At 32.9% G+C, this 7,117-nt stretch overlaps 1 pseudogene; it reads right to left on the reverse strand.

The window, feature by feature from the left end:
* Nucleotides 1–203: 203 nt before the first annotated feature.
* LOC112321455 (pre-mRNA-splicing factor CWC22 homolog pseudogene) lies at nucleotides 204–1,742 on the reverse strand (annotated as a pseudogene).
* Between the last annotated feature and the right edge of the window lie 5,375 nt (nucleotides 1,743–7,117).

Genomic DNA, 7,117 nt, shown 5'->3' on the forward strand with positions numbered 1-7,117 from the left:
GAGATGTATCAGTTATATAAAATATGTTAAAATAAAAAAGTTTTTTAAATTTATAGACAAACCAGTACTTTATACAAGACATTTTATAAAATTTGTTAATCAATGCAAAAAATAATTTATTTCAACTGACTTAAGGTATGTTCAGTTTTTGTGATTTTGTAGGGTGTTTGGTTTTTTTTTTTGCTTTGTTGGAGATTTTCTATTTACCAGATCTCATTTTTCTTTGATTCTCTGGATTGTTCAGAGTATCTGCTTAATTTTTCCTATCACCTTTCTGTACTACTCTGATACCTATCTTTATCGCTTCTAGAGCCTGAATGTTTCCTGTTCTTTTCTTTCCACTTTGATTGAGATCACCATATTTATTTTCCACATCTTGGTGCGTTTTTTTGTTTGTTTGTTTTTTATCACTCATTACTCTATTGTAACTATTTCATTCAGAAGGAACTCCTCTGTCTGAAATGGATTATTTTATGGGATGTCTCCAATTTGGATTTCTTCAATTTTTATCTCTAATTTTTGCTGACCTTCTTTCTCTTTCAGTCTTTGTTTCTTTCTGCCTTTGCTCTGATCTTTCTTCCTATTTCCCATCATTTGTTTGTTGTTTCCTGATCAGTTTATCTACTTCTTTACTTCTGGTGTCCCCTTGTCCCTTCTTTCTTGTACCTTTAGCTGAGACAGAGATCTGACTGCTGACAAATGAAGAATCACTGTCTTCCCCTGGAAAACTCTGAACTGCTTTCCTGCTTTCCAAAGGAACCAGAAGCAGATGAATCAGACTCCACAGAGGAGGACATGGGAGAGGAAGGGAAGGGGGAGGATTTATTTGGCTCAAATTTTGGTTTCTGTGCCCCAATGACTTTCAGTGTATTTTTGAGATGCTCATGCAATTCATTTGTTAAACTTCCAAGAACTATAGAATTAAAAAAGTTGATGGCAAACTGTTTCTGTGATTATCTCATGTTAGTAACCCTTCATAGAATGTCTGTAGAGTTTCATCCTTTAATCTTGCATTAAGTTTAGGAAGATCCATGTATTCACAGTTTGGGGAAAAATGCTTTAACAAAAATTCTACTGGAGGGCATAGTGGTTTCTTTATTCAATTTTATACATCACCAACACTCCACTGAAGTGAATCCATGTATAATAGATGAGTAAACAGCAACATTTCTAATTTGTTTGTTTCCAAGTGATGCATGGTATCATATTGTCCTTTGAATATACTTTCAAAGGATTCCATGTATTCTTTCTAGCATGTAAATTGCCCAGCTAATAAGCCAAAAAAATTCTCATATGTCCTTTGTTGAGCACAGCAATGAAGTATCATGTTGCAGAGTTCTTTTGCTTGGCTTTCAGAAAATTCCATTTTCAGCAATTTGTGAACGTATTTTTCAAAATCTAAACTTGACAACATAGTAAGATAAATTTTAAAAGACCAGACTGATTTCCATCTTATCATGAATAGTCATCTGTTGTCCTTCATCTTTTTCTCCCTCTTTGTCTTTTTCCTCCTTCTCTTCACTATAGCCATCATTTTGGTCTCTGTTTGAGTCATTCTATCCTTCATCAAGAATTTCCTTATCAATAGCTTTGTACTTCTTTTCATTGTCCATAAAATTATGATCCATATTGAAAACATTATGATCTATTGATTAGTCATCTTCCAGAGAGAGCACATGGGTGAATTGATCATCTTCTTCCACTACATCTTCCTTGACAACCTTTCCCCTATTTTTCCCCATTATCCCCTCCCACCTCCCCTCTGGTTACTGTCAGTTTGTTTTTTTATTTCAATGTCTCTGGTTATATTTTGCTAGCTTGTTTGTTTTGTTGATTAGGTTCCACTTATAGGTGAGATCATATGGTATTTGTTTGTCACTGCCTGACTTATTTCACTTAGCATAATGTCCTCTAGTTCCATCCATGCTGTCATGAAGGGTAGGAGCTCCTTCTTTCTTTCTGCTGTGTAGTATTCCTTTGTGTAAATGTACCATATTTTTTTATTCACTTATTTACTGGTGGGCACTTAGTAAATATGAATTATATTATATTTAGTAAAAATGAATTATAGTTTTCCCTTCTGTAAACACTTGCAAAAAGTTGTATTTTTAGTTTCCCACCTGCAAAACACTTTATCTGTGCCACACTACTTTTCATTTCTCTTGCCCATTGATCCTATAAATCAGACTCCTTAAGTTAGTGCAGATAACAAGTACCAAATGGTATGAGTTCTTTGACAGTTTACTTTTTCTGGCTGCAATGGTCACCTGGAGCTCCACTGAGCAGCCATTACACCAGATGCACCATGATGGTCATGAACAAACTTATTTTTATTTCAATTTTGGTTTTTAGAATGTGATAATTGGTAATCTTGGATATACAGAATCAAAGATTTTTTGTTTATGTCTTTATGATACTTACAATACTGCATAATACTTATATATTTTCTTTTGTTTTATGCATTAAAATAGTTCTGGTAAAACAAAGATTACCGGTGGCAGTAATAGACATACTTGTTTTTTAATCTAAAAATGTTATTGGAATGCCTTCTAAATAAACTATTTACTGTTTATTTCTGGTAGTTAAATGTTATGTAATTATATCAGTTTTATTCTATTGCTCAGAGGATTATCTTAAGGGATAATAATTTTAATTTCCATTTTCAACATAATCAATAAATGTTTATGAAGTGCTTACTCTGGGTTGACCATAGTAACAGAGCTTTACTCAAATGTAATGGATTACAGTAATAAACTGTCTAATGTTTAACTTTCTGCATTACTACAATAAAATGTATTAAATTTTGCTATACTTAAAGAACACTAATTATGTGAGCTTTTTTCTTTTCTTTCTTTTTTTTTAGCATTTTTTTTAACATTCATAGCATTACAGGAGATAATCCTGTAATGCTATGAATGTTCCTCTTAGGATTTCTTTTCCGGTGTCCCCCAGGGTGGGGCAGAGTAATTCATGCCAGCAGGGTTATTGCTTCCCCTCAGGTTGTTGCTATTCACAGAGGAGTGTTTTGCTTGAGAAAGATGGCTTCTGCAGTATGGGGTATGACTCAACACAGGGATCCTGGAGGCTATTCCGTCAGTTCTTCTTCAGTTGTCTCCCCAGAGCCCCCAACCCCAGACTCTTCTCAAGCATCTCTATCCCACTCTGCCCCCCCTCTTACCTTGTGCACTGTTTACGTGGCTGAAAATGAAATTTTGTGTGTTGGCTCTTTAAGAGGTTCTCTGTGTCTCCAGCTATCTCTCCCTGGCAGACAAAAATCCTGCTGCTTTTCACAGCTGGATATTATCTGGGTTCCTTTCCAATTCTGGTTCTGTAGGCTGGGGAGTCCATCTTGGAATTTAGACCCTACATTCTCAGTGGGAAACCACAACCACCAAAATATCCTTCTAGAGCTTCAGCTGCTGCTCATGGGAGCCCAGCCAGCCTTCTCATGTCTCCACACTCCCTACCAGTCGCATGTAGTGAAGTGGTTTCTTCTGTATGTCTGTGGTTATAATGTTTCTCTCCAGCTAGTGTTTAGTTGTAATTCCAGATTGATCCTGGGAGGAGTTTGGTGTAGCTTCCACTTACTCTTCTGCCAATGAGATAACATCTCACAACTGTCAGAATGGCTATCATCAATAAATCAACAAACAAGAAGTGCTGGTGAGGATGTGGACAAAAGGGAATGCTTTTGCTTTGTGGTGGGAATGCAGATTGGTGCACCCACTTTGGAAAGTAGTATGGAAATACCTCAAGAAATTGAAAATGGAGCATTTTGACCCAGTGATCCCACTTTTGGAAATATATATGATAAAACCCAAACACCAATTTGAAAGAACATAAGCACCCCTATGTTCATTACAGTGTTATTTACAATCACCAAGATATAGAACTAGCCCAACTGTCCATCTGTAGATAAATGGATAAAACAGCTATAGAACATTACACAATGGAATACTACTAACCTACAGAAAAAGAAAATTTTACTCTTTGCTACAGCATGTGTAAGACTTGAAAAACATTATGTTAAGTGAAATAAGATAGTCAGACAAGACATATACCATATGATTTCACTCATCTATGGAATCTAATGAACAAACTGAACTAACAAAGCAAAATACAGACAGACTCATAGACAGAGAGCAAGTTGACAGCTATGGGGGTATGGTTACAATGTGAAGGGATTGAGTAAAAAGGAAAAAAGGCTCATGGACATGGACAACACAACTGATGGATGTGATTGTGAGGGGAATATAAGTAGGACAATTAAATGGTAATGGAAAAATACAATAAAGATTACATCAAAAATCAAAAAATAAAAATAAAATAAAATATAAAAAATAAAATATAAAAATAAAAACACCAATTATGGCAGTATTTAATATTTTACATATATATTTATGTGTGATAGAATAATAATTTGTTCTCATTGTATGTTGTAAATGTGTTGAATATTAGTTTTTATCCATAATTTAAATTGAATACCTTCACATATATTCTTATGATTTGGGAAAATGTGAAATATAAAAATTATATTAAGTTATATGGCTTTTATTCAGTTTTTCAAAATTATCTTTGATGAATAAAATTCTCTAATTTCAATCAACTGTTTTTATTTTCCCATTTGTAGTTCCCTGTGTGTTCTTTGCTTATTCTAAATTGAAAATATATCACTTTTATTTTTCACCTAGACACTTCATAATTTTAACCTTCAGTCAGTTATTTATCTAAAAATAAATTTGGGGGCAGTGTGGATCATGGTTCTTTCTTTCAGATAATTATCCAATTATTCCAACAACTTTTGTGAAATAAAATGCCCTTTCTTAATTAAACTCCTTTGTCATGCTCAAAAATCATTTGACCATCACTCAGAAAAGGTAAACTTATGAAGTGGAGATGTATTAATTAACTTGGTGGAAGAATTCTTTCACAATGTATGCATACATCAAATAAGAATGTTGTATACTTTAAGTAAATATCTTACATTTTATTTACCTATAATACTCAATAAAGTTGAAAATAAAAAAAATTTTACTAAATATGTATGGGTATATTTCTTAACTTTCCATTCTAGCCCATTGATATCCCTGTCTAACATTTTAGTAAAACTATAATTTTTGGTATGCAAATTTAGGCATTCATTTAATTAGCATGGAATGTATAGATCAATTTAAGGAAATTGACATCTTAACAAAAGTAAATATTCCCATCCATGAGTATGTTATCTCTTCACATTTAATTTGGCTTTATTTAATTTCTCTCAGTAATATTTTATAATTTTTAGAACACAGATTTTACAAAACAATTGTTAAATTTATTCCAGAGTGTTTTATGGTTTAATTTAATATAGTTCATGGTCAATATAGTAACATGTTCAAATTTTGCATATGGAATTTATATCCTGTCACAGTCCTGAAATAACATTTTAGTTCTAACAGTGTGTATTTTTTCTTTCCTGTAAATCTTTTGGGATTTTTTTCACATACACATTTAGATAACATGTCATTTAGGAAAACTGTACTTCCTGCTTTCAAATCTTTATGTGTTTTTTAGTGCCTTATTGTAATGTAATATCAATACATGTTCAATAAAGGGGAAAAGAACATGTCCTGGCCATATTACCATCCTAGAGAGAATACTTCAATATTTCAACAATTTGAATGATGCTAACTTTAGGATTTGGTATTTTATTGTATTTTAAAGATTTTATTTATTTACTTTTAGAGAGAGGGGGAGGGAAGGAGAATGAGAGTGAGAGAAATATCAGTGTGTGAGAGTTACATTGATTGGTTGCCTCTCACATGCCCCCAGCTGGGGACCTGGCCACTAACCCAGGCATGTGCCCTGACTGGGAATTGAACCAGTGACATTTAAGTTCATAGGCCCACACTCAGTCCATTGAGCCACACCAGCCAGGGCTGGTGTTTTATTTTTATTTTTGATACTTTAAAATAGTTTGAAGAAGTTTGCCACCATTTCTACCATTCTTAGTTTTCTGAAAAATTTTATTATAACAGATATTGAATTAGTCAGTAATTTTTCTGTATCTGTTCAAATACACATTTAATATGTTTTGACCATCCTAAGTTGTCTTTCACATCTGACTCAGCCTTTTAAAATGTCAAGCTATTTGATTCAGCCTTTTAAAAGTTCAGTTATTAAGCCCTGGTAGCTTAGTTGGTTAGAGCATTGTCCTGATATTCCAAAGTTGCAGGTTTGATCTCCAGTCAGAACACATAGAAGAATCAACCAATGAAATCATAAATAGGTAGAAAAACAAATTAATGTTCCTTTCTCTCTCTGTCTTTTTATTTTTCTAAAATCAATAAATACAAAATTTAAAAAATAAAATGGAGCACCTTGACTTAAATATTGAAAAAATAAAAGTTCAGTTATTACAAATAATTGATCATCCTACTTGGGCAAAAAGTCACTACAGTGTTGTTTGTAAGAGGACACAGGGGGATGGTTTTAGTGATGGGAAATGGAGATGCTTGTTTTGAATTCTAATACTTTTGGACAATTGGACGAAGAATACCAGTAATATTTTTTTGCTGTCAACTACACTCAGCCCTAGGATCTCCAAGTCCTTTCAAATTTCTTACTTTCCTAATAAGTTTCCAAGGCTAAAATGTAACACCTGCAGGAAACTTTGTCCATAATTATATGTATTTATAAGTGATTTATATAAGTGACTAGATACATAAATAGACAGACACAGATAAGCATACAGAGATAATAGATAATAAATATATAGATAAAAGTTTCAGAAACACATACTCATACCATTCCTCCTCAAATAATCTATATAATTTTAATAGATAAATAAGTGCATTTTCAGGAATATATCTTAACAACATAGGGATGCTTTTAGTTTTAGACTGAATATTTAACATTTTTTTGTTTTGAAGGAAATTGGGGGGAGTGTATCATTATATAGTATCAGTTTCCTCCATATTATCACCAACTTGAAGTACTTGTTTTTTTTTAACCAACAATAATAAACTAATCTTTCCACACAAATTTTGCATACATTCATATATGCAAACACATCTCCATTTGTGTGTGTGTGTGAATTTTCCAGCCAGAAAAGCACAGATCAATATGAAAAAAGCCC

This window comes from Desmodus rotundus, chromosome 13 (genome assembly GCF_022682495.2).
Source record: "Desmodus rotundus isolate HL8 chromosome 13, HLdesRot8A.1, whole genome shotgun sequence".
NCBI classification, from domain to species: Eukaryota; Metazoa; Chordata; class Mammalia; order Chiroptera; family Phyllostomidae; genus Desmodus; species Desmodus rotundus.